This window comes from Furipterus horrens, unplaced genomic scaffold, assembly GCF_987537825.1.
Source record: "Furipterus horrens unplaced genomic scaffold, mFurHor1.1.pri manual_scaffold_1, whole genome shotgun sequence".
In the NCBI taxonomy this organism is placed as follows: Eukaryota; Metazoa; Chordata; class Mammalia; order Chiroptera; family Furipteridae; genus Furipterus; species Furipterus horrens.
This window is the reverse complement of record NW_028327171.1, coordinates 110621118-110646873: the sequence shown is the minus strand read 5'-3', so window position 1 is coordinate 110646873 and position 25756 is coordinate 110621118. Positions and strand designations below refer to the sequence as shown.

The 25756-nt window shown below is 42.4% G+C and overlaps 1 non-coding gene across 1 annotated transcript; it reads left to right on the top strand.

Moving 5' to 3' along the window:
• The first annotated feature begins 1879 nt into the window (after positions 1 to 1879).
• LOC150021710 (U6atac minor spliceosomal RNA) lies at positions 1880 to 2004 on the top strand. The gene has a single exon (XR_016513801.1). It is a non-coding gene; the product is annotated as a U6atac minor spliceosomal RNA (small nuclear RNA).
• The last annotated feature ends 23752 nt before the right edge of the window (positions 2005 to 25756 follow it).

Genomic DNA, 25756 nt, shown 5'->3' with positions numbered 1-25756 from the left:
TTACCCCCAAAAAGGATTAAACAACAAATGTTTGTTATCTCACAGTTTCTATGAGTCAGGAATCTAGACTCAGCGTAGTCAGGTGCCTCTCTCACTCAGGGAGTCTCCCACAACAAAATCAGTAAAGGACAACTGGGCTGCAGTCACCTCAGAGGTTTGACTGGGGAAGGATCTCATTCCAGCTCACTCATGTAGCAGCTGACCCACCTCAAGTCCTTACTGACTGTTGGCTAGAGACATCTGTTCCTGGGCCCCTCCACAGGACTACTCCAAAACAGCAGTTTGCTTCTACCAGAGTGAGGACTCTGATTGAGAGAGAGGGAGGAGAGGGAAAAAGACCCAAATGAGAAGTCACAGTCTTTTTGTAAACAATCTCAGAAGTGACATCCCTTAACTTCTCTTGTAGTCTTGTCATTAGAAGGGAGTAAATTAGCGCATTCCACCCTCAAGGGAGGACACCGAACAGGAGAAAACCAAGAAGCAGAGATCATTGTGAGCCATCCTATTGGAGGTTGCCAACCACAACAGGCAAATGGCTAGAGCACACAGGGCAAGTGCTGAGCGAGGCAAGTGCAGGCTTTCACAAGAGCTGGGAAAATAAATGCCAGTCTCTGCCTGAAGAGGTCATGGAGGGCTTCCCAGAAGAAGCAGTTTTGGGTTGAGACTTGGATGAGTAGGTGATATCCCTGGTGGACCAGAGGGTATAAGAGCACTATATACACGCAAAAGCCAGAGGTGTGAAAAGACTTCGTGGGTTGCAGGAGCAACACAGCAGAGTCTGGAGCAGAGGGTAATATTTGAGTCCGGGATGGGCAAGGCCAGCTTCTGAAAGACCAGCCTTCTCTCCCAGAGATTTGGTACTTTATCATGGAGGCTCCGGAGAGCCATGAACAGCTTTTAGGGTTTGTGTTTTTATACACTGTAGTTGCTGACTAAGTGGAGGAGGGTTGGAGGAGCAGAGGAGGTGGAGGCAGGGGACCAGTGTCCAGGTGAATCTTGGGTGAGGCCACTGTGGACAATGGGGCTTCTCCAGTGTCAGTAAAAAGGGGTTCATCCTGTCTGTGAGCCAGGTGAATGGAGGGAAGGGAAGGAGAAGGAAATGTGTGTGAGTGGAGGAAGATGCCACATAGGCCGGAGCAATTGGCCTCCATGGATGAGTGGCTAGGCAAAGGGTGAGCAGGCAGGGTCTTTGCTCCTGAATTATGGGAAAGTTGGTACAGTTGGGTGGTAACCTTGGGAGCTTAAGAAGAAAGGTTGGGATAGAGATGTCAGCTGCTACTTTGGATGCCTGGTTTGACCCCAGGAGGTCCATTTTTAAGTCCCATTAATTGTTCTTCCTCCATACCTCTTAGATGTCTTCCCATCTGTAGCTTGCAGCCAACGCTCAGCTCCAGGCCCAGGGCTTAGAACTCTACAGGGGCTTCTCAAACCCTCCCTCACATCCACCCACCAGCCTCCAGAGCTAGGCCTCCCTTTGCCCATCTGAAGTTCACCAAAGACTTTAGGGCTTGAACTAACTGCCTGATGCTAATCTACCAGATTCGTCATGCTCTCCTTTTTTACGTGACTGTGGGCAAATGCGTCACTTCTCAGTCTATGTCTACAAAATGAGGAGGTTGGACCAGCTGCTCTCCATAGTCCCTGCCAGTGCTGGCTTGCTGGGATTCCATCTTCCACCCACCTTGCTCAGTTTTGCGGGCTTCAGGCTGTTTCTGCAACATGCATTCCAGCCACCCTGATGGTTGTCTGCATTCCCTCCTTCCCTCTGCTCAGGCTTGCCCCAGACTGCGGTAGAGGCTGCAGTGAGCTCACCTTCTTATCTTAATTCTACAAACCTTTTTTGAGGTTTGGTCTTATTCCTAGAAAAGCATTTAGGTCTACGTTGTATGAAAGGGGAGAAGGTGAATACTCCCCTTGACAGGATGGAAGAGTCCCTCAGGCCTAACAACAGGCATATGGTTAAGGCATTGACATCTACTTCTTGGCATGTAACCTTTTTTTTTTTTTTTGCAGACTGGTGCAGTCACTGTGGCAAACAGTATGGAATTTCTTCAAAAAACTAAAAATGGAACTGGCTTTTGATCTAGTGATCCCACTGCTGGGATTTTATCCTAAGCATCCTGAAACACCAATTCAAAAGAACCTATGCACCCCTATGTTCATAGCAGCACTATTTGCAATAGCCAAGTGCTGGAAATAGCTTAAATGCTCATCAGTAAATGAGTGGATCAAAAAACTAGTACATTTACACAATGGAATACTATGCAACAGAAAGAAAGAAGGAGCTCCTACTTTTCACAACGGCAAGGATGGAAATAAAAAGTATTACGCTAAGTGAAGTAAGACAGGCGGTGAAACACAAACACCATATGACCTCACCTATAGGTGAAACCTAATGAACAAAACAAACAATGAACAAAATAGAACCAGAGGCCTGGAAAAAAGGAACAGACTGACAGTGACCAGAGGGGAAGGGAGAGGGGGATAATGGAGGAAAGAAGGGGAAGGATCTAGTTAAGAACAAGTATAAAGGACCAATGGACATGGACAACAGGAAGGGGATTGACTGTGGGAGTGGGGGTGGGGGGAGCATGGGCAGGGCAGGAGGGAGCAATGGGGGGAGAATTGGGACAACTGTAATTGAACAACAATAATATAAAAAAGGAAAGAAAAGCACTTAGGTCCTAGGCACAGGTGTCTTAACCTGGGATCTACCCAATATACCAAGATAGAGTCTTCTGAATGTCATATAGTCCATCCCTCTGCTCTAGGCCGGACTTTATTCACCAGAGGTAAGGTTTATACAGATACAAAAGAAAACTTGACATCTTTATGTAACATGTTCATATTTTGCAGTTCCTCAACAGTAAGGTTCTTTCTTAGATCTAGCCTAAATCCTCTAGTAAGACTTGAAACAGAGCAGGGCTACATTTCTAAAGACACCTGGATAGAAGACTCAGACTGGGTCTTGCCTCACTCCCCTTTCCTTCTCCGGAGTAGGAGCCAAGCCTTCAGGTGGGAAGGAGACCCCTTCCTTTCACCCCCTACCCTCTCTGACTGAGCTCAACCCGCACCTGCCTGGGCTGCAGTTGACCTTAGCACCCGGAAAGTCTAAAGTTGTTATGTAACTGGTCTTGACCAGACATTCTGGTTCCGCAAGTACAAACTGCAGGTTAAAAATTGTTCTAAAACCACAGAGCTGTTGCCTAAACACACAGTCCTAGGGGAGGAGGCCTGGGGACAGAGGCCACAGTCAGCAGAAGGATGTGTTTTTCACAGGAACTTTGGGCCAGTGCTCTGACCCCAAGAGAAACATTCAACGCAGGGGTCAGTGGCACATGACTGCTCCCCAGAAACAGGTGTGATGACCTAACACTCTCTGAGCTGTTTTCTCTAGAACCTACCCTGTCTCCCTCTGCCCCTTGTGATGAAACTGCTCTGGCCCCTCTTCCATAACTCTGTCCAGTGCCCTCTTGTGTGTGCATCAGTCTTGCTTTTTGTTTTTTTGATGTCTTGTTTCATTTCCATACTTTTAGGCACCTCTAACGTTCCCCTACTTCTTTTCTGGTCCCTTCTCTACCTTCTTTTCCTGTTTTTACCCCCATGCCTCCACTCCCCTCTGCCCACTAAGTAAAGAGAATAGGGACTTATTCTCACTCCTCCTTAAACTCTGCCCCTCATCCAAAGCTCTGGGACTTGGTCTGGTGAAAGGAGGTGGCTTTTTGTCCCCCCACTGAGATCTTGAGGAAGGGGAACAATAATATCTACTGTATTCTCTGCCTCATGAAATGGTTGTGAAAATCAAAAGAGGTGACACTGACTTTTGTATACATATATAAGAGCTTTAAAATTTTTTTCATTCAGTTCATTTGTTAACATATTTATTAAGTCCCTGTAATTTTCCAGGCATTGTGGTAGGTTCTGGAGTATGTAAAGGAGAAAGAAAGACACTTACGGCCCTGGCTGGTGCGGCTCAGTGGATTGAGCACGGGCCTGTGAATTGAAAGGTCACTGGTTCAATTCTCCATCAGGGCACATGGCTGGGTTGCGGGCCAGGTCTCTGCTCTCGGGCGTGCGAGAGGCAACTGATTGATCTTTCTTTATCACATTGATGCTTCTGTCCCTCTCTCCCTCCCTTCCTCTGTCTCCAAAAATAAATAAATAGCCCTGGCTGATGTGCCTCAGTGGATTCAGTGCAGGCCTGTGAATCAAAAGGTTACTGGTTCAATTCCCAGTCAGGGCACATGCCTGGGTTTTGGGCCAGGTCCCCAGTTGGAGACTTGCAAGAAGCAACTGATCACATATTGATGTTTCTCTCCCTCTCTTTCTCCTTCCCTTCTTCTCTCTCTGAAAATAAATAAATAAGACCTTTTAAAAAATAATAAATAAATAAATAAATAAATAAACAAAATCTTAAAAAAAGAAAACACTTATGGAGTGGTCCCTAAACCTGTTCATCAGAACTACATGGAGGACTTAACAAAAGAAAAACTCCCACCTCTACCAGATCTACAGGGTTAGGATCTGCGTAGATGGGGCACAAGGAGGCAGAAGTATCATCTGTTTTCTTATCTTCTCAGGTGAGCCCGACCCCCAGGGTTGGAAACCAGTGTGTTGTTGGTGACGGAAGGAGCAGAGGGTGGGCTGGGAGGAGGGAGAAAAAGCCAAGTACCCACTTTGGGAACATTTAGATGGGCCAAGCTGAGGAAAGCAGGGGAAGAAGGGAAGCAAGAGGGGAAGCAAGAGGACATCTTCTTCTTGCTCCTTGACTAGGTTTGCCCAGGTACATGTTTCCACACTGGCCAGTGATTGATGGTAGTGGTGAATTCTCTTAAAAAGTAATAAAAAAAACTCCAGTTTGTCTGGCTCAGTGGATTGAGTGCCGGCCTGTGAACCAAAGGGTTGCCAGTTCGATTCCCAGTCAGGGCATATGCCTGGGTTGTGGGCCAGGTTTCTCAGTTGGGGACAGGTGAGAGGCAACCACACATTCATGTTTCTCTACCTTTCTTTCTCTCTTACTTCCCCTCTCTCTAAATATAAATAAATAAAATCTTTTAAAAAACTAGTAATAAAAAGAACCCCAACGGAAATACAGTAGCTCTAATAATTTCTTCATGATAGAAGAGTTTCTTCCTTTGACTACAGTATTTTATAGGATATTTTGCTCACTGATCAGCCTTTCCCTATTTCTTTTGCCTTAGGGAATTGTTATAGAGGTAAGCCTATGTTTTCTGCTTTGTTCTTGATGTATGTGTAAGTAAAAAAAAAAGGTTGATTTTTTTCTTTAAATATTAGTGATGTTGATTCTGATGTTTATAAATCAGTTACTCAGTTTTATTGCCTGGAAATAAAATTCATGCCCATTAAGAAATGAGCAATAAGAAAAGAAAAAAAAAGGACAAAAATTGAGTTATTTCTAATTCTTCCAACCTTGATGATACATTTTTCTAAAAACTTTAGAATGGTCTTTTAGAAACCATAATCTGACGTTCAACAAGCCCCTTATTCTACTACAGTATCTTTTTTTCTTCTATTAAATTTAAAATCAGAATGAATACCTGCAATTTTTAAAAATTTAATCTTTATTGTATTTTTTCCCATTTAGTCCTCTTATATTCCCCTCCCCAAATATCTGTAATTTTAAAATGTTAACGATGACTTTGTTTTTCATTCAACAATGACTTGAGTAGTTAGGCGCTGCTGATGGTAAGACCAGTGGATTAAATAGGCGAAAATCCTGATGGGCTTGCATTCCAGTTAAAGAGGGATAATAAGCTAAATTAATCAAATGAAATTAAAACATGATATGTATGGTAAATAACAATAAAATGCTAAGGAGATAAAACAAAAATCAGTGATGAGAAATACAGAATCAGAGTTAAGGAGTCGGGGTTGGAATCTTAGGTAGGAGAGCCTAGAAGAGCTCCTGCAAAGATAATGCTTTAAACTTTCCATCATGGAAGATTTTTTTTTTTCCCATGGAAGATTTTTAAAGGTATGCAAAGTTATAGAGAATAATAAAATAAAAAAATATATATACACATATGTTACTCTGTTTCAAGAAATATTAATATTTTGCCAATTTAGTTTTATATATTTTCCCCCAACCTTTTGTTTCTTTTTTGTCCTAGGGTTTTTAAAAGCAAATCTGAGAACTTCCCTCAACGGTTTTAACTGCTAAGCTTATTTTTTAAAGATTTTATTTATTTATTTTATTTTAGAGAGGGGAAGGGAAGGAGAAAGAGTGGGAGAGAAACATCAATCCATTGCCTCTCATGCACCCCCAAGAAGGGATCTGGATGGCAACCCAGGCATGTGCCCTGACTGGGAATTGAAATGGTGATCCCATCACCTTTTGGTTTGCAGGCCAGCACTCAATCCACACCAAGCCAGAGCTTATGTTTTTAAATACATATTTATTCCGCTATTATGCACTCCCAAAATTGACAATAATCCTTTAATATCATCTAATAACCAGTGCATATTCTCATTTCCCAGTAGAGTCAAAAATATATTTTTATACTTGGTTTTGAAATAGGATCATAAAGGTTAAGTCTAAACAGTGACATATATTTTACTACTTTATTTTACAATTTTTTCTACCATGAACATGTATTGCTTTTATAATTTTATTTTAAGTATATTTAATTGATTATACTATTACAGTTGTCCCAATTTTTCCCCTTTGCACCCTTCCACCTGGTACCCCCTTCCCTCCAGCAATCCCCACCCTTGGTTCATGTCCATGGGTGGTGCATATAAGTTCTTTGGTTTCTCCATTTCTTTTATTATTCTTTTTTTAAAAAAAGATATTATTTATTTATTTATTTTTGGAGAGAGGGGAAGGGAGGGAGAAAGAGAATGAAAGAAACATCAATGTGTGGTTGCCTCTTGCATACCCTCAACTGGGGACCTCGTCTGCAACCCAGGCATGTGCCCTGACTGGGAAGTGAACCAGCGACGCTTTGGTTTGGGCCACACCAGCCAGGTCTCCTCTATTATTCTTAACATCCTCCTGTCTATTTTTTACCTACCAGTTATGCTTCTTAATCCCTGTTACTTTTCTCCCATTCTCCCATTCTCCCCCTTCTCTCTCCCAGCTGATAATCCTTCACATAGTCTCCTTATCTATGATGCTGCTCCTGTTCTAGTTGTTTGTTTAGTTTGTTTTTGTTTTTTAGATTCTGTTGTAGATAGTTATGAGTTTGTTATAATTTTAATATTCATAGTTTTGATCTTCTCTTTCTTAAATAAGTCCCTTTAACATTTCATATAATAAGGGCTTGGTGATGATGAGCTCCTTTAGCTGGACCTTGTCTGGAAAACACTTTATCTGCCTTTCCATTCTAAATGATAGCTTTGCTGGGTAGAGTAATCTTGGTGATAAGTCCTTGCTTTTCATCACTTTCAATACTTCTTGCCAGTTCCTTTTTGCCCACAAAGTTTCTTTTGAGAAATCAGCTCATAGTCTTATAGGAACTCCTCTGTAGGTAAATCTCTGCCTTTCTCTTGCTGCTTTTAAGATTCTCTCTTTGTCTTGAACCTTTGGCATTTTAATTATGATATGTCTTGGTGTGGTCCTCTTTGGGTCCAACTTGTTTGGGTCTCTCTGTGCTTCCTGGACTTGTATGTCTATTTCCTTAGCCAGATCAAGGAAGTTTTCTTTCATTATTTTTTCAAATAAGTTTTCAATTTCTTGCTCTTCCTCTTCTCATTCTGGTATCGCTATGATTCAGATGTTGGTATGTTCAAAGTTGTCCCAGAGGTTCCTAAGGCTCTCCTCATTTTTTTCAATTCTTGTTTCTTCTTTTTATTATGGGTGAATGTTTATTTTTTCTTTTTGTTCCAAATCATTGATTTGAATCCTGACTTCATTGCCATTGCTGTTGGTTCCCTGTGTATTTTCCTTTATTTCACTTTGTATAACCTTCACTTCTTTCTTTATTTTGTGGCCCTACTCAATCATTTCTCTGAACACCTTTATCACCAGTGTTTTTGAACTCTGCATCTGTCAGGTTGGCTATCTCCTTTTCACTTAATTCTTTTTCTGGAGTTTTGATCTGTTCTTTCAGTTGGGCCATACTTCTTTGTCTCCTCAATTTGATGTCCTCCTTATGTTTGCTTCTGTGTATTAGTAGAGCTGCCGCACCTGTTATTGTAAGGGGCATAGCCTTAGGTATTCGTCAGTGTGGGGAAACCCACTTCACTGCCTTGTGGCACTGTATGTGGGGGATGGGTCAGAGAAGGAACAATGCTGCTTGCTTGGCCCTTGTCCCATTTCAAGTCACTTCATACCCTCCTCATATTAGACTGCTTCCCCTCTAAATGTTGCCCTGGTGATGGCTCCCAGAGTGGGTGGGCCTGCATACATTCTAGAATTATGGAGGCCCTGTAAATAGACTCTCCAAAGAGATGAGCAGTTTTTTCTGCTGCCTCAACCCCCACTGGTTTTCGCAGCCAGAAGCTATGAGGCTTTATTTTCGCAGCGCTGAAACTGTGAGCTGCAAGGGCTAGCCTGGGGCTGGGAGTGCTCCCCAGGTGTCCCTCCCAGCTTTAACTGCCACATGAGTGTGGGACTGCTGGTTCTGCTGGTTGCAGTCATCGCCTTCGCACCACCGCCTCACTTCCACCACACCATGTCCTTTCCGCCCTGGTTCCCCATCTCTGCCCCTCCTACCCATTTAGATGAATATTTTTTCTTTAAATCTTTGGTTGTCATATTTTCTCACAGTTTGATTTTCTGGCAGTTCTGGTTGTTCTTGATTTTGAGGTAGATGTAATCCTCCTTATGGTTGTGCAAGGAGGTGAAGCATGTCTACCTACACCTCCATCTTGGCTAGAAGCCTTGTTTTTATAATTTTTTTTTAAAGGAAAAATGGCAGACTGAAGAAAAATCGTGCAGCAAATAAGACAAAAGATTAGTTTTATAAATAGCTAATCAAGAGTGATAATGAACAAAGAACAAAAACTATATTTTATTCACCAAGAATTCACATAGCAAACACCACGATGTACCAGATTAAGTTAAAGAGATTCACATTAACAACACTAAAGCTCTCTGCAGAGTTTGTGAAAGTGTGCTCATGTATTTTTATAATGTGTAAATTGTTATACTGATAGAAAATAGCCATAAAGAAGGGGAAGGGTCTAGTGAAGAAACTAGTAATAACGACCTATGGACATGAACAACAGAATGGGGATGGAATGTGGAAGGGGGTGGAAGGGGCAGGAGGGATCAATGGGGGGAAAAATGGGACAGCTGTAATAGAAAAACAATAAAAAATAAATAATTTTTAAAAAGAATTTAAAAACTATAAACAAATATATGTTTATCTTTAACAGCAAAAGAAGCTAACTAAATATTCAGCAATTTAAAAAAATGATGTTTCATGAAGTTGAAAGCTGTCATTAAAAATTCTTTTTCTGTGCCCTAGCTGGTGTGGCTCAGTGTATTGAGTGCTGGCCTATGAGCCAAAAGGTCACCAGTTCAATTCCCAGTCAGGGTACATGCCTGGGTTTTGGGCTAGATTCCCAGTTGAAGGTGTTCAAGAGGCAACTGGTGGGCATATCTCTTATACATCAATGTTTCTCTATCTTCCCTCTCTTTCTCCCTCCCTGTCCCCCTTTCTAAAAATAAATAAATAAATAAGGTCTTAAAAAAAAAAATTCTATATCTTCCCTGACCAGTGTGGCTCAGTTGGTTGGGCATTGTCCCACTAAGTAAAAGTTTTCCAGTTTGATTTCCAGTCAGGGCACATGCCTGAGTTGAGGGTTCAGTTCTTGGTGGGGGCATGTACGAGAAGAAAAATTCTATGTCTGAAGACTATAGGATTATAAAGGAACATTTATGATAAAAAATGCTAAATGACATGCAAAATATAAATAGATCACTGTAACTGCAGTGATATGAAATATGTATATATTTTCATAAACAGGAAAAACTAAACAGAAAAAAATTAACATTGCTCTGACCAGTGTGGCTCAGTTGATTGGGCGGCTTTCCTCAAACTTCAAGGTCGCTGGTTCAATTCCAGTGAGGGCACATGCCTGGGTTGCAGTTCTGTCCCAGATCAGGGCATGTGGGTAAGGCAACCAATTGATGTTTTTTTCCCTCTCTTGTTCCCTTCCCCTCTCTAAAAATAAATAAATAAAATCTTTAAAGAAAAAAGATATGCCTTGGATGGTGTGGCTCAGTTGATTGCCTGCAGGCCTGTGAACCAAAAGGTCACCTATTCGATTCCCAGTCAGGGCACATCCCTGTGTTGTAGGCCAGGTCCCTTCCCCTCTCTCTAAATAAATAAATAAAGTCCTAAAAAATATATTATTGGGCTAGAATGCTGAAAACATAGATGATTTTTTTCCCTTTAAAGTTGCCTTTAATATCTTTATGTTGTTTTTATAATAATTCTTTTTATAGAGAAGTCAAGATGTGTGAAAACATTTAGGATGATGTGGAAAAATACCCACATGCTGTCTCTTCTCTTGAAGTCTCGCCCAGGCCTTCAGCCTACTGCCAGCCCTGGCTGCCTGGCCCTGGCTGCCCACACCCTGGGAACCAGATATGTAAATCCTATTTCACTCAGCCACTGGCAGGCCCTGGCACCTCGGGCACAGCAAGGCTGGTGTCTCCCCTTTGCTGATTCCACCACCCTGCCAAACTCTTAAATACTTTATCTCCATTTAATCCTCAAAATTCAGTGAGGTAGTTGCAATTATCTTTATTTTCTAGATTTAATACTGACTCACAGAAAGTTGGTTAACTTGCCCAAGGTTGCAGAGTGGATAAACAACAGAGACAAATTCAAGTCTTTGCTCTTCACCTCTGTTCTGCACTGCTGTGCTGCATTCTCAGGGCAGCTCTGCCACAGGCTTGCTGTGCAGTGGACCGAGCTCCCCAACATCTCAGTCTCCTATTCATTCTTAGGTAACAAAGTGAGGCATCTGAGGGAGGAGCCCACCTCCCTGGATCTGGGCTCAGAGCAGTGCAGAGGGACCATCGCTTTCATTGACATTCTCATTCATTCATTCACTCATTCATTTGTTCCATACACATCTACTGAGCTCTCTCTATGTGCCAGGTACTGTGCTACCTGACACGATCCCCATCTAGCAAAGGGAGGAAGACACATCAACAGAAAAATATAATGACATACTCTGCCCATTCAAATGTCATCTCCTCAGAGAAAATGTGCCAGACCATGTTATCTAAAGCACCTCTCCATGTTCATTCACTCTCCCATTAGTCTGTTGGTGTGGGTGCATGCCCTGGCTCGGTGGAAACTCTGTCCAGCAGACGTTTCAGGATCACGAATGAGGAGAAATGAGTTGACCGTGACATTGATTTCTGTCTGGGAGGAAGAGAGGTGGCAGTTCTCTCTAGAGAAGAAAAAGCTCTGAACTCTCTTTTCTTGTGCCTTTTATTGAGAAAGATATGTATGGGAGCATACATTCAGGATACGTAAATCACCAATCAGCTTCAAATGCTTGGATTACTATCAACAACTACTGATTATAGATAACAATTCAAGGAACACAGTGAACATTCTAGATCAGGGTTCAGTGAATATTCCGGTGTCATCTGACTACCAGATGCAGCATTTCATGTTTTCCAGGCTTTGATCTCGGACATTCTATTTATGTCAAGCAACTGATAAGAAAAGCGGAGCAAGCTTCAAAGCATAGTACACATTCTTTAAGTCCACTTCCCATGGGAACCCTCGGAGCAGTTATCGGGTCATGCCTGCCTTCTAGCCTTCCCGGTTTTCCAGTTAAGACTTACAGGCCACTTTCAAGGCCTGGCTTGTGGCAAGGCTACAGTTCCCAATACTACATAAAGTGGTTCCCACATGTTGGTTCTTCATATAAGTTGTTACTGTCTGAAATTCTGTTAATATTTATAAGTTCCATGAAGACAAGGACTTTACTTGTTTGCCCCTGTGTTTTCCAGGGCATAGCACAGAGTAAATGCTTCGTGCACGTTTACTGTTTAATGAATTGTCTGAATGAGTGACTATGTTGCGGGTTCCACTGTAGGGCTGAGCTGAGCTGAGCATGGAGAGAGAGTAATAACTTCAGGGAGAGGAGAAGAAGCAGAGAAATTGCACATGGGAAATTTGGGAAAGGGAGGAGCATACTTAAGACCCTTCAAACCCAGAAGAGAAGTGGGTGGGAGGAGACAGTGAGTAGTCCGTGGCCTTATGTTTCACCTGTTTTAAAGACATGCTTTGAAAGATTGCATTCTCTTCAAACTAGCAGTTTATCTCCTATAATTTGGCCTGAGCAAATAATGACAAGATGAGGGCAAAGATGAGTACAAGGACATTCATCACAGCGTCATTGATAATAACAAAAAGTTGTAAAAGCCTGTTCAACCATAGGAAATGGTTAAATGATGATTGAGTCATGTGATGGAATAGTATGTACTTATTAGAATGCATATGTAGACCTACACATTTATAGACTTGAAGATGAAGATTCATGAAAAACACATTCCCAAGAAGTATGTTTGATATTCTTTTATTTTGACAATTATCTATGTATAAAACAAAAATATATTGGTCATCTCTGGATGGTGGGCCTACAGGTGATTTTTGTCCTTTTTTGCTTTTTTTCTTCTTAAAATGTCTGCAATAAATATAAATAACTTGGATAATAGAAATGAAAAGAAAATGAGGTGTAAGCTATTGTCTGGAGATGCGAGTTAGGCAGTATGACCTGACGGATGTGAGCTGTGTAAAGAAAAAAGCGGCTGTGATTCCAGTGTTCTCAGGGAAGAAAACTCAGCCTCCATCGATCCTCAAAGGAAATGAAATCCTCCCAAACACGAAGGTATTGAAACCCAATCAACTAACTCTAATCAGCTTAGTGTTCATTCAATATACTTAAGGTTTAGCTTGCCAGGTGCAGGGATAATGGAATTAGAATGCAAAATTGATTTTAGGACCACAGGGTCTGTTCCAGGCATGGCAGGGAGGGCTAGAGTTCAAATTCCCACTGTATCCTCAACCCAGGCCTCCAAGCAAGTGCCAGCCCTTCTAGGCACTGGGGTGTCTGACCCTCACAGAGACAGGTGTGGCAGAGCTTCCTCCCTGGGAAACCTTTTCCTGTTCACCTTCATTCATGGAGTTCTTCCTTACACCAAATTAAGTTTTCTGCTACCGTAATTATAAACATAATGTTTTCATTGTTTTCCTCTGATTATAGAATACTTCAAATATATAAAAGTGTTTGTACTTGGACTACATAAATTATAAGAAAGAAAAATATCCTTGATAAATCCATGCCCTAGAAATATAACCACTCACTTTTTAGTAGATTTTTTTCTGCACTTGAATTCATACAGACAGGCTTAATTGGCATGACCCTGTGTCTCCTGTGGGGTCCTGATCTCTCTATTTACCATCAGTCCCTAAAGAAAGGCTTTGCAGCCTCATCCTTTCGGCCTAGCTCCCCCGGCAGGGCTTGACCCACACTGATAGACTGCTGACTGAATACCCAGCAGTAGAGACATAGGACCTCTTCCCCTCAGTGCGCTGTCTTACAAATCATCAAGGAAGACTTCCTCCATGGCTGTGGCCTAAACTCTCATGGGGAAGAGCACTTGGAGGGGAAGGGCATCAATTTGGGATTAAGACTATGAAAGCCCCTATAATCATGTGTTTCTGTTTATTAAGACAGCTTCCTGCACAAAGGGAACACCAGTAACACCCCCACATTCTTCATCTCACATTGTGGGAAATGTTCACAATAAGACACCGAGGCACAGGACTTCAGCAGCAAAGCAAGGCATTTACGTATTCTCATTTCTGCAGAAAAGGGTGCGCTGCCAGAGGCAGGCACATCGTAATCAAGACCGACAGGAGTATTTAAGCCCTAATGCAGGGTGCCCTCCCCTGTCTCCCCATTGGCTGGGCATTCCAGAGTTACATTCTAAGCACAAGGGGTTTAAAACTGGTCGGTTCCACTGAGTCACCGTGCTGGTCAGCTCCAGAGTCCAGGATGTAAGTGAAATAACAATGCCCTCTGGTTAGGGGTGTTTGCTGTGGGAACAGAAAGTCCAGAAGATTTATGACCCTTGCTCCTGGGAAATGCTCGAGGGGGAAGAAATGAGGCCTCAGCAGAGTGCCGGCAGCTATACCTCAGTTGCCTCTGCCAATGGGGAACTTCGTGATCAGGTACATGGCCAATGGGGGACAATCTGTTTTAGGACAGGTGTTGGCTCAGGTCCTGTGAGACTGCAGGCCATGTTTTGTTTCATGGCTGCCTAATTCCAGTTCCGCCTGGGGCATGTAACTCTTGGGGCAGGTTACAGCTAGCTCTGGAGGGGTGCTTAGGAATTTTCTTCTTTAAGTTTGAGAGACGCTTTGTTCTTTTTCTGCTTAGCACAACATGACAGGCACTGCACCACTTCCATTGTCCAGCTCTGTCTCTGCACAGACTTCCCGGGGTCTCCCTCACTTACAGTTCCAACACAATAGTGATTTTGCTTGATTTTGCTGCTGCTAATTAACATAAGAAAAGCTTGAGGTTCTGCCTGGTTTCTCTAACAAAGTTTGACCTGTTGCTGATTCTCTGATATGGGAGTCATAGGGGAACTCCAGAGTTAAAGATGTTAGCCTTAGTTGATAGGCTTAAATGATTAATGCATGTGGAAAGCCCTTATTCCAGGAACTGGGATGTCTGACCTCCAGGAGGTAGAAAAGCAATTCAGCCTTTGTGCCCCAGGGAGTCTGCAAGTGATGAAGATAAGTATTTGAGTTGTTGATCAACAGATAAAGAAATACTAGGAAAATAGCCTCTGGACTGCAACTATATACAATTAACCTTTTTTCCAAACCCCTTACCTACCCTTTCTTATAAAAAGGTAGGCTTGAAATGAGATGTTAAGACTTTTATTTTTCTTAAAGATGTTATTTATTTATTTATTTTTAGAGAGAGGGGAAGGGAGGGAGAATGAGAGGGAGAGAAACATTGATGTGCAAGAGAGACATTGATCAGTTGCCTCTCGCACACCCCTAACTGCGGACCTGGCCTGCAACCCAGGAATGTGTTCTGACTAGAAATCGAACCAGTGACCTTTTGGTTCACAGGCTGGCACTCAATCCACTGAGCCACACCAGCCAGGGCAAGATGGTTTTTGAAGGTACCTAACCCACCATTTTCTCAGATCGCAGGCATCTGAGTAAAGTACCCATAAAGGTCCAATTCTTATCTCTACTTATTGGTTCTGGTATTGACAGGCAGCAAGAATGCAGGCTTTCCCAGTTTCAGGAGGTGGCTTAGCTTGTGAGACCCCAGAGAGTCTCCATCTGTGTTCTCCCCATCCACTCTGCTTGAGATAACCCAGCGCTGCTGTGGCCCACAGCCCAACACAAGTGCAACCTAGACTACACAGGCCCAGCCACCCACCGTGCCCTCTGATCTGGCCCAAGACCAGGGTCGGCCTTCCTTAGCTTCCCACATTGCTCCCAAGGCAACATTATGCAAAGCATATAAACTTCTTCTCTAGCCCAGGCATTTGCCTCTGGTTTTCCATCACAGTCCCCAAACTTTAACTCTCTAACTGTGCCCAGGACTCATCAGCATTCCATGGAAATTCTTTTTACAAATTGTTCCTTTGATCAATTTCACAGTGGTTCCTTATTTCACTGAAAGTTAAACTCACATCCTTATAATAGCCATCTTCTCTGACTGCATTTGGCTCCTGATTTTCCTCCAATATGCCAGGCATGCTTCTGCCTCAGGGCCTTTGCACAACTATCTCCTCTACCTGGAACACTCTGACCTCAGGTATCTATTTGGCTATTTCTCTCACCTCCTTCAAGTCTCTGTTCAAATCTCACCTTCTCAGAGAGGCCCACTTTGTTGCTATATTTAATACTGCAGTCTCATTTCCACTGAGATAGGCCAGTGAGCCAGGACAAGTGGAACAGGGAAACTGAGACAGACAGCTGAACAAAATGGCCAAACAATTTACAACCAAATACATAAGGTCACTTCCCTAGAGATAACACCTAGGCCTCAGTCATATTTCAGCTCCAGACCCAGAAAAACAGCAAAACCTACAGAAACAGGGGTGTCCAAAAAACTCCAGAGCTTACGGCTGGGGGATGGGGAGAAGGAAGCAGCTTTCAGGATGCCTTCACATGCCTGAGGCTAGGGGCTGGTGTCTTTGTTATGCAAAATGTCTTTAATGCATCCAAGGCCTCAGGTAGATGGGAGGAGTCTTGGATGAGGATGGTATGGAAAAGGCACACAGAGCCTGCCTGAGGTTCTGTGAATGGTCAGAACTGGTTACCACACCCACTGCATCAGAGGACGTAATCAGGGATTTAAAAATAAGTGGCAGACATTTTGACAAGGCTGACCATGTGAATTTAACTGGGGACAGGCTGATCATGCGGTTTTGGGGAACTGACAATGCAGTTTTAAGGAAGGGACGTACCTTGCTGCTTTGAAAAGGAAGGCTCTCCATGTGGATTATGAAGGACTAACCATGCAGTTTACAATGATGCTGAGAATCCACGCGGTTCTGGATTAAAAGCTGGCGGGCACCATAACACAGACGAGGCCTCCCCAATCAGAATTGAATGATTGGCAGCTATTGGTAAAGCTGAATTGTGTTTAGAAACTAGGGAAACAGTATCTCTAACTTTTCTAAAATTAGCCTGGTTTGGTAGGGGGGAGGCAAGGATATGTCTTGGATACTCCTGCTCTGTGCTCAAAGCTAGATAGGAGCCAGGCCATCCTGTTTACTCTTAGTCAGAGGGGCTTATCACAGAGGTAACTGTATTCACCAAAGATTGAATAAAAACAGTCACACTTCCAGGTATTCATTCACTTATTTATTATTTATAGCACACCTACTTCTAAAACATATTTGAGGTGACTCCCAATAAAAGCCACACGTACAATAGAACTGTTCAAAAGTGGTTAAATGTCCAGACAGTCAAAAGTGTTTCAAGATATTTAGACTGTGGGAGTAATTTTGTTTTTTAAGGACAAACGAGGTCTTTGACTGCAGGTACTTGAGAGGGTCAGGTCTTGAATGTGGACAGTTAAAGGTGCCTGGTCAGGCTAAGTAGTTAAAACTGGAGCATCTGGTAGAGTATGGTGACCAGGGGTAGGAAGGGCAGTCCAAGAGCAAGTGTATAGGTAAAGAGCCCATTTTCTTCTATCCCCTTTCTTCATTCTTGGGGGCTAGGGTGTGATGATGTGATGCTGGGAGCTATAGCCATTATCTTGTGGCCATGAGGCAAGACATACCCAACATGCTAAGGATGGCAGAAGGGAAGGGGCCCAGGTTCTTGATGACAGAGTTGAGCTGCTGAGCCAACCCTGAAGAGTCCACCATCAGTTGTGTGAGAGAGAATGAAATGTTTCTATTGTTTAAGCCACTATTAGACAGGTGTTCTGTTACTTGCTGCTGAATGTATCCAAATTGATAAAAATGAAAGCTCATTCTGATCAGCGTGAGATACAGTGGAGCACAAAGGATGGATGATTTGTTTTACCCAGGTGAATTCTAAAAGGTTTCTCAGAAAACACCCCTGAGGAGGGTCTTGAAGGATGAGTAGGAGTTTGCTTGGCTAGTCAGGCGTAGGAAGGGCATGCCAGGCTATAGGACAGCACATGAAGAGGCATGGAGGGGAGAAGGCACATGCGGGTTAAGGGGCCACTCCCAGGCTGCTGAGAGGTGAGAAGCTGTCTGGAGCTACACTAGGGAGCTGGAGCTAGGATGAGAAGTGTGGCCTTGATTGAGTGGGCAGTTGTGAGCTGCGGAGGGAATTTAAGCCAGGGCTAGAAGTAGGAGCTCGTGGAAGTCAAGCAGGTCCCAAAATATCCAGGCAATTGGACTGCAGTGAGGAAGTGTGTATTGGGAATAAGTCAAAGGGGCTCAGGTCACTAAGGGGAAGCCAGAATCAGTATCAAGACTTTTCCACCAAAGAATTTCTCACCTTTGTTTTAGGCCTTCTCTAGGGATTCCTTTTTTTGCAGGAACCCATCACACTGATGGGAACCGTCAATTGTACAGAAAATCAGCAGCTACTGGGAAAATCCTGACAAAGATCAGGAACCCTCAAAGAGAACAGGCTGCATGCTAGCACTGCAGAGAATCTGGCCAGGCCATTCACAGCACAAACAAGGAAACTTAACCCTGAGAAGGTATGTGAGCTGACCAGGCCACACAGATGCCTGGAGGCAGAGCAGGACCAGATCCCAGTTAGCCTGGCCCTTGGACTAGCGCTCAGCACCGCTGCCCCTTACCCCGGCTCCTCTCCTAACTACACATGGCCATGGATCAAACAGAGAACAAATGAGAAAACCCTGGGCCCAACAGGATGACAAAGCCCTACTTCCCACCAAACAAAGAGAAGATGGATCAACAATGTTTGAAGCATATTTATAGACCCTGTCCCCCATAGAGAGGAAGTTAAAGATAAAATTCTTTAAGCTTGTACTGATTGCTTTTAATAACCTTTCAGAATTCCTAAGAGACTAAACTTTTATTTAAACACACACACACACACACACACACAAACACACACAAACAATGTTTGAAGTTGTTTGAAGATAAAAGATACTTTACGGGGCCATGGCAGGAGAAGGAAAGGCTTACAGGTACTTTGAAACAAACTTTGGAGAGCTCATCACAATTTGAAAGGATTCTGCTAAGACTCCACAGACATATTCATGATCTTTTAGCTCACACACACACACACACGAGCCTCAACGTCTTTCGAGACTGCTCACTGGACATGCAGAACTACCCAGATGGCCTAGGTTCAATTCCAGTTTCACCACTTCCCATCACCTAACCTCTCTGTGCTTTGATTTCCTCATCTGTAAAAAGGCAAAATAATAACAGTCACCAACCCATAGGGTTATTGTGAAGATTAAATGAGTTAGCGTAAGGACTTACAGTGGTGCTTATATGTTGTTAGCGTTAGCTGCCACTATTAGTTCCATAACTCTCAGTGAGGAGAAATATTCTAACTGTATACAGCCTGGCTGGGCCACTTACCTGCCGGTGGGTGGGATAGGCCCTTGCTACGAGGTGTGGTCCCACCTGGGAGATGGTTAGGAAAACCCCACCCCAAACTTACTGAGAAGAATCTTCATTTCAACAAGATCCCCAGGGGACGCCAGGTAAGCATTAAAGTCTGAGGAGCTTTGGAACAGGCCACTGAAAAGGGGAGGTTGGCCCATTTGCAGCCAGGACCCCACTGGCCCTCCTGGTCCTGAGACCAGAGCACCTGGAGGTGCTGTTTTGTCTCCCTTCTGCCTGCTGGAGATGCCTGGCCCTGGAGCCCCTCCACCCCGATTCCTGCTTTCTGCACATCTAGACGTCACTTCCATTGCCCTTTCCCTGGTTGGGCCCAACAGGTGGGAGCACATAGGAGACCCTGGCCTTGTCTTGAGTTTACCTGGAAGAGAGTTGGTGGTGCATCTTCTACGGAGCCCCCAGCTTTGCCCAAGGATGACCTTCTATAAATCCCTGCAGCATGTAGAACTCACGTCAACTTTCCCAATAATTACCCAAGGTCAGCCTGCCATGCCAATGAGGCAGTCATGGGGCTAGCTGTGGAAATGATTAACTCTGAGAAGTTGGGGTCAACTAAAAACCATTAGCAGAGCAGAGAAGAAACCATCTACTATCAGTTCTCACCAGTATTATTATTATTTTTTATAGGGGACTGTACTTCATTTAATTGGCTCAAACAGTCCCACCTGTTCTAGAAGTCAGGAAAGCCTTAGTGTGGTCATTAAATATGTGTGTGACCTCAAGTGAGTCTCCATGCCTGGGCTCACATGGGGTAAGATGTAAAATGAAGGATGTTCTCTAAGATCCCTTTTCTGTGTTCTGGGTAAGGGTAAAAATATGCTTGAATTGGTAAATGTAGGTCAAGTTAAGAAGGACCTGGAAGATCAAGCTGTGAAATTTAGACTTGACGCTGTAAACCTGTTCTGTGGCAGTGACCAATTAAGATCTGGCTACTCTGAACCTAGAGAAACTGCAAGTGTAAAATACATACCAGATACATAACAAAAAGAATATAAAATATATATATAAAATATCTTATATATATAAAAAATATATAAAATATTTTGTTACTATTATGTTGATTACATGTTGATACTATAATATTTTGGATTTGTTGGGTGAAATAACACTTTTTAAAATTAATTTCACCTGTTTCTTCTCTTTTTCTTTTTTAAAATTTTCAGTGTGGCTACTAAATTTAAAGTTACATATGCAAATTGCATTATATTTCTATTGAACAACACTGCTCCAGAGTTACTGAACTTCTCAGAAAGAGAGGGATAGAACTAAAGATGAGTTTATCCTTGAAGAGAGTCCTGTGGGAATGACTTGCAAATTTAACCATCAAGGAAAGAATCCACTGGGAACAATATGAGGGATAATTTTATATTCTAATGAAAGTTTCAGATTTTGCCTGTAATTCTTCCAAATGTCAGAGTTTGAACTTATTGTTCTGTCTTTGGGGTACAATTTAGTGCCTGATGTAAGGCCAGTTCATTGAAAACCAGGGACAGGGCTCTAGAGTGCGAGGATAATTCTTCAGGTCCTACTTTAATGACCTGGCAGATAGATAAATAAAGATCTGAAATAAAGGGATGTGTTAATGCTTGAAATGGCATTGCAATAAATTCTCCTGATACAGAGAATCCTTTCCCTGACATAGAGACAATGCTTGTGGTTTAGATAAAGACTGGAAGAGTGGCAAAATGTTAGCAGAGACTCATAGGAGGAAGTTACCAACTCATGCCTCTGTGGATCAACTTCTCTCTTGAAATTCCCTGCAAAAGCCCCACAGACATAGTTCCAGGTAAATATGGAGAAATTGGAGCTTTCTCCTTTTGCCTTTCTGGCTAGCTCCCTAACAGTTGCCCCCCCGAGGAGACCTAGAGTAGATGTCCCTTCTCCCTTGCACATGTCTGACTCTAGCTCTGTCTGGGGGCCTGAGGGGCCAAGATGGTAGAGTGAGGATTGCAAGGGGACAAGAGAGAGAGAGCATTTGCTTGAGATCTCTCTGGGCCTCTCATGATCCATCTGAAGCCTCATGCCAAGCCACAACCCCCACTGTGAATTCTACTGATTCTAGCCACCTCTCTGAGCCCTTAAATGTGAGAGTGGGGCCATGTGGATGGGGATTGTGGGGCACTAGGACTGCATGGCCAGTGCCCTTGAAGCCAGAGCAGCTTGGGTAATTTACAATAAGCTCATTTTTCCCTCAGTGTTTTGGAGAAGAACAAAACTTTTTTGACCTAAGCTCTCATTACACAAACAAACCACTCCTTAAAAAGCCCTAGAATGATAGGGACATGGTGACTATAGTTTTGGAATAAAAAATTTGGACAAAGGATCAGATAAGAAGGGGCTTATTTATGGTGTGAATGGAGCTGTCTCTGCTCATTCCATGGAAGTCATGTGCTCCAACCCTCACAGGGCACCACTCTCCATCTGTCCCCAGCTCCTGAGCACTGAGCTTTTTATTAAAAGCTCCGGAAGGAGGGACTTCTGACTCCACAGTCCCAGCAGGAAGGCAGCTTTTTGTTTCTGGTTCTTCCAGGGAGAAGTGCCCCTGGAGCCTGGGGCTTTCTCCACTGGACTGGCCCTGGTTGTCTCAGGCATCAGGATTGAAACTGGTTCTCACCATTCTTTGTGTGTGTGTGTTGTTAGTCCCTTGGTTTTCAGTTTTGTATTTTTATCTTGACATTTCTAAGTGTGATAATGAACAAAATAGACAATTTCAAAATGAGCCAAGAATCTAGGGGACTTTCTCTCCGAAGCCAAACCTGTTCACAGTAAGAATTACTGGATTCAGTGCTGCTGAGTCAGAGCCTAGGAAGGTTTAGAAGCTGGTTTCTCCTTTTTAAAAATGTAAGGTGTGTATCTACTGCTAAGGAGTATTTTTTGCTGATGAGAGAGGCTCACAGTCTTGGGGACAAAAGTTCATTCCAGGAAGGTGTTTGTGTTGAGATGGTTTCTCTTTCCAGGTGTTCACCCCCAGAATTCAGTTTTCCCACCATGCCACCCGACCCAGGCCAGGCTGGTTGGAGGCTCTCTGCAGGGACTCAAAGTGAGAGGTGTTGTTTGAGTCCGAGCCAGCAAGTGGGAAGAACAGAGGCAATAACTTGGAGCTTACGTCATCAGCTATGTAAGAGGCAGCCTGATGGACAAGTTCCATCCGTGAGTACCACTTGCCCTTTTCCTCCACAGCCAAAGTCACTTAACTACAGCCACGTGTTCTGGAAAAAATTCTGTTTTACATCAGGAGGATTTAAGAAACTGAATTTGTTTCTGATCCTGCTCTGACATTATTATTTACATATAATAATTATAACACTGGGCAACACAATTTTCAATGAGTTAGAGCTGACATTTGTTTTTGACTAACTTTCGGCATCTGAATCCAAAACTGACCCTAGTTTTTCTCTATCACGTCAACTTCTTAAGGTACAGGATACCCTCCCTTTGTCCCCAAAATCATACAAAATGTACATACAAAGGAAAATAAAAAAAATTACCTGAATATACTGTTTATTTAGTTATTTTATTCATATAAAGGCTATATATTGTTACTGTAAGCCAAATTGTGTACAAGTAGTAAAGTTCTGCTACCAAACACACATATTAAGGTATTTTATCTTTTCAAATGACAGGCTAAGAAATGCCAAAAAGAGATACTTGGAACACTCTCCTTCAGTTGGCAAAGCTTTAACAAATTGCTTCAGGAGACCCAGCTTTATGTGCAGAGGTGGGAATATAATGTTCTTTCTGTCAACAAGTGGCTCATGTAGAATGTTTGGATCACCAGGTTTGAGGTCAGATCTTGGAGGCCAATTTGACTCCACCCAGTGCTTCTCATGAGCTCTGCTGTCCCACATACACAGAAAACAGGGATACTTGGTGTATTCGCGTTGCTGACCAAGAAAGAAGGGAGCAGACCATTTGAAGGTCAACACAGATGATCCAATTGTGCTCGTGATATTGCAACAGATCAATGACTCTCTTTATGTCTTCATATTCTTCATGAAAACAAACTGAATGGTCAATTGGGAGCGCACCAAATAAATTGCCATTGTGGAGGAGGACACACTTCAAGCTCTGCTTTGAGCTATTGATGAACAGTCACCATCCAGTTGTGTTCTAGATTGGAATTCCCAATTCCTCCATTAAACCATGTATGTTATGGTAATACACAAACCCACCATCACTTCGAAAGTACTGCAGAAATGCATTTTCTCTTGATCGAAAGTAGGATACCCTCGCTCTTTTTTCAAGCAAGATTTTCTCCCGTAGTCTTGATGCTAGGAGTTCTGAAGTCTTTTTGGATAGTCCCAAATCTCATGCCAAATTATTCAACTCATGCTGATTAAATCCCTTACAAACTGAGTCATCTTCAATTTCAAAATCTTCATCATTGCTGTCACTTAGTTCTTCACCACACTTCTGTTTTTCAAAAGAGGGTAGTTCAACGAAAACTGGCACTGGGATTTCAGCTGAATGAGGCACTGGGTGTATAGCTGATGGTAGATTAGGATCCTCTACTTCACATTTATTTTTCTTATTCTATCCTGATGTTTTCACTATATAAAAGGAACAGTCACTTGAATGATCTCTGGGCTCTCGACAAACTATAGGTATACCAAAAGGCAATTTATCACGTGTTCCCTTCATCCACATCCATAAACTCTCAACACACTGCTTGCACACCTTGTGAGGGGCTCAAGACTTATCTTGATCACCAAGTTTTACTTTAAAATATCCGTGCATTTGTCAGGCAAGCCTATTTTGCATGTTTGTCCTTTGACTGGAAATGGTGAAACTGCCACAGATATAACAAAATGAATCAGGGTTGTTTAGGCACTTACGACAAGAAAGAGCAGAGGCAGACATGATGTGAAGGAAAGGAAATAAGTATGTATGTAAATAAAAAACAAATTCTGCTAACTCCTCATATACAGACAAGAACCTGGACTGCACTTCGGAATACGATTCACTATACAGAGTTGCACACAACCTCTCACCACATTGTCTCATGTGTAACTGAATAGCCTAGACAAGTATGAACCTGTCGCTGGTCTCCAAGGCCATTCCCCTCCATTCCCCACTAGAGGGAGGTTTGCTCTCAGCCAATAGGAGAGCACTAATGCTTCCCTCGATCCAGGCAACCAGGCTCCATCGAGCCTAGAGTGGTCGCATGAAGGTAAGCTATAGAGAAAAAACTTGATGTAATAGAAGAAAACTAACTGCAATTTTGAAATCAGCATGCCTAGTTAAGTCTAAAACAGCTGAAAAATTGAACTCAACAGGAATTATGTTAAAAATTGTTCCCTGTGTAATCATTAACCATTTTTTGTACTCTGTTATGTGTCAGGTGTTTTCACACATGTGTTGTCATGTACAGCTCTGTGAGGTCTACAGAGAAGGAACTATTATAAAGGTCATGTGTAACAACATTATAAACTGAGGTTGGAGAGGTGCAGGTTCACTCCAGTTCCTAATTTGCATTTTGTCTTTCTTGATTTTTTTATTGTAAATATATATTTTCAAAGTAGTATACATAGCATATATAATTGGCTTATTGAATTATTATATATATTTTGTACAAATAATTTTTATTATGTATATTAAAAATGTTTGTAGATTGTTTTTTTCTTTATGGAATCTTTTAACAAAAACAAAATTTTAATTTTAATGAAATAAAATTTATCAACTTTTTTTTTAGATTTGTGCTTTTTGCAGCTTATTTAAAAAATCATTTTCAGCCCTGGCCAGGTAGCTCTCTTGGTTAGAGCATCATCCTGATGAACCAAGGTTGAATGTTCTATTGCCTATCAGAGCACATACAAGGATCAACCAGTGAATGTATGAATAAGTGGAACAACAACTCGATGTTTCTCTTCTTTTCTCTATAAAATCAATTTTTAAAAAATCATTTCTAATTCCAGAGTCATAAAGATGTTTCTCTGTATTGTTTTTTTATTTATTTTTAATATATACTATTTTATTTTATTGTTTATTACAGTTGTCCCAATTTTTCCCATTGCTCTCCCCTGCCATGCCCACTGTCCTAGCCCCCCTACCCTGTTCCCACAGTCAGTCCTCACCTTGTTGTCCGTGTCTATGGGTCCTTTATACTTGTTTCTTGACTAATTCTTCCCCTTCTTTCCCCTATTATCCCCCTTTCCCTTTCGCTCTGGTCACTGTCAGTTTGTTCTTATTCCCATGTGTCTGGTTCTATTTTGCTCATTTGTTTGTTTCATTCACTTATAGTGAGATCATATGGTATTTGTGTTTCCCTACCTGGTTTATTTCACTTAGCATAATATTCTCCATTTTCATCCATGCTATCGTGAAGGGTAGGAGTTCCTTCTTTCTTTCTGCTGCATAGTATTCCATTGTGTAAATGTACCACAGTTCTTGAATCCACTCATTTACTAATGGGCACTGAGGCTGTTTCCAGCACCTGGCTATTATAAATAATGCTGCTATGAACACAGAGGTGCAGAGGTTCTTTTGAATTGGTGTTTTAGGATTTTTAGGGTATAATCCCAGCAGTGGGAGCACTGGATCAAAAACAATATTTCTAAAATTTTGTATCAGCAACCACCCTTCTCTCTTCAAAGGGACTCTCTGGACCTGGATGTGTGCACCTGTACATTAGAGGAAGCAGCAAGATGGCCACTAAGGATCTCCCTTCTTAGTTCTGATGCTCAAGGGAAC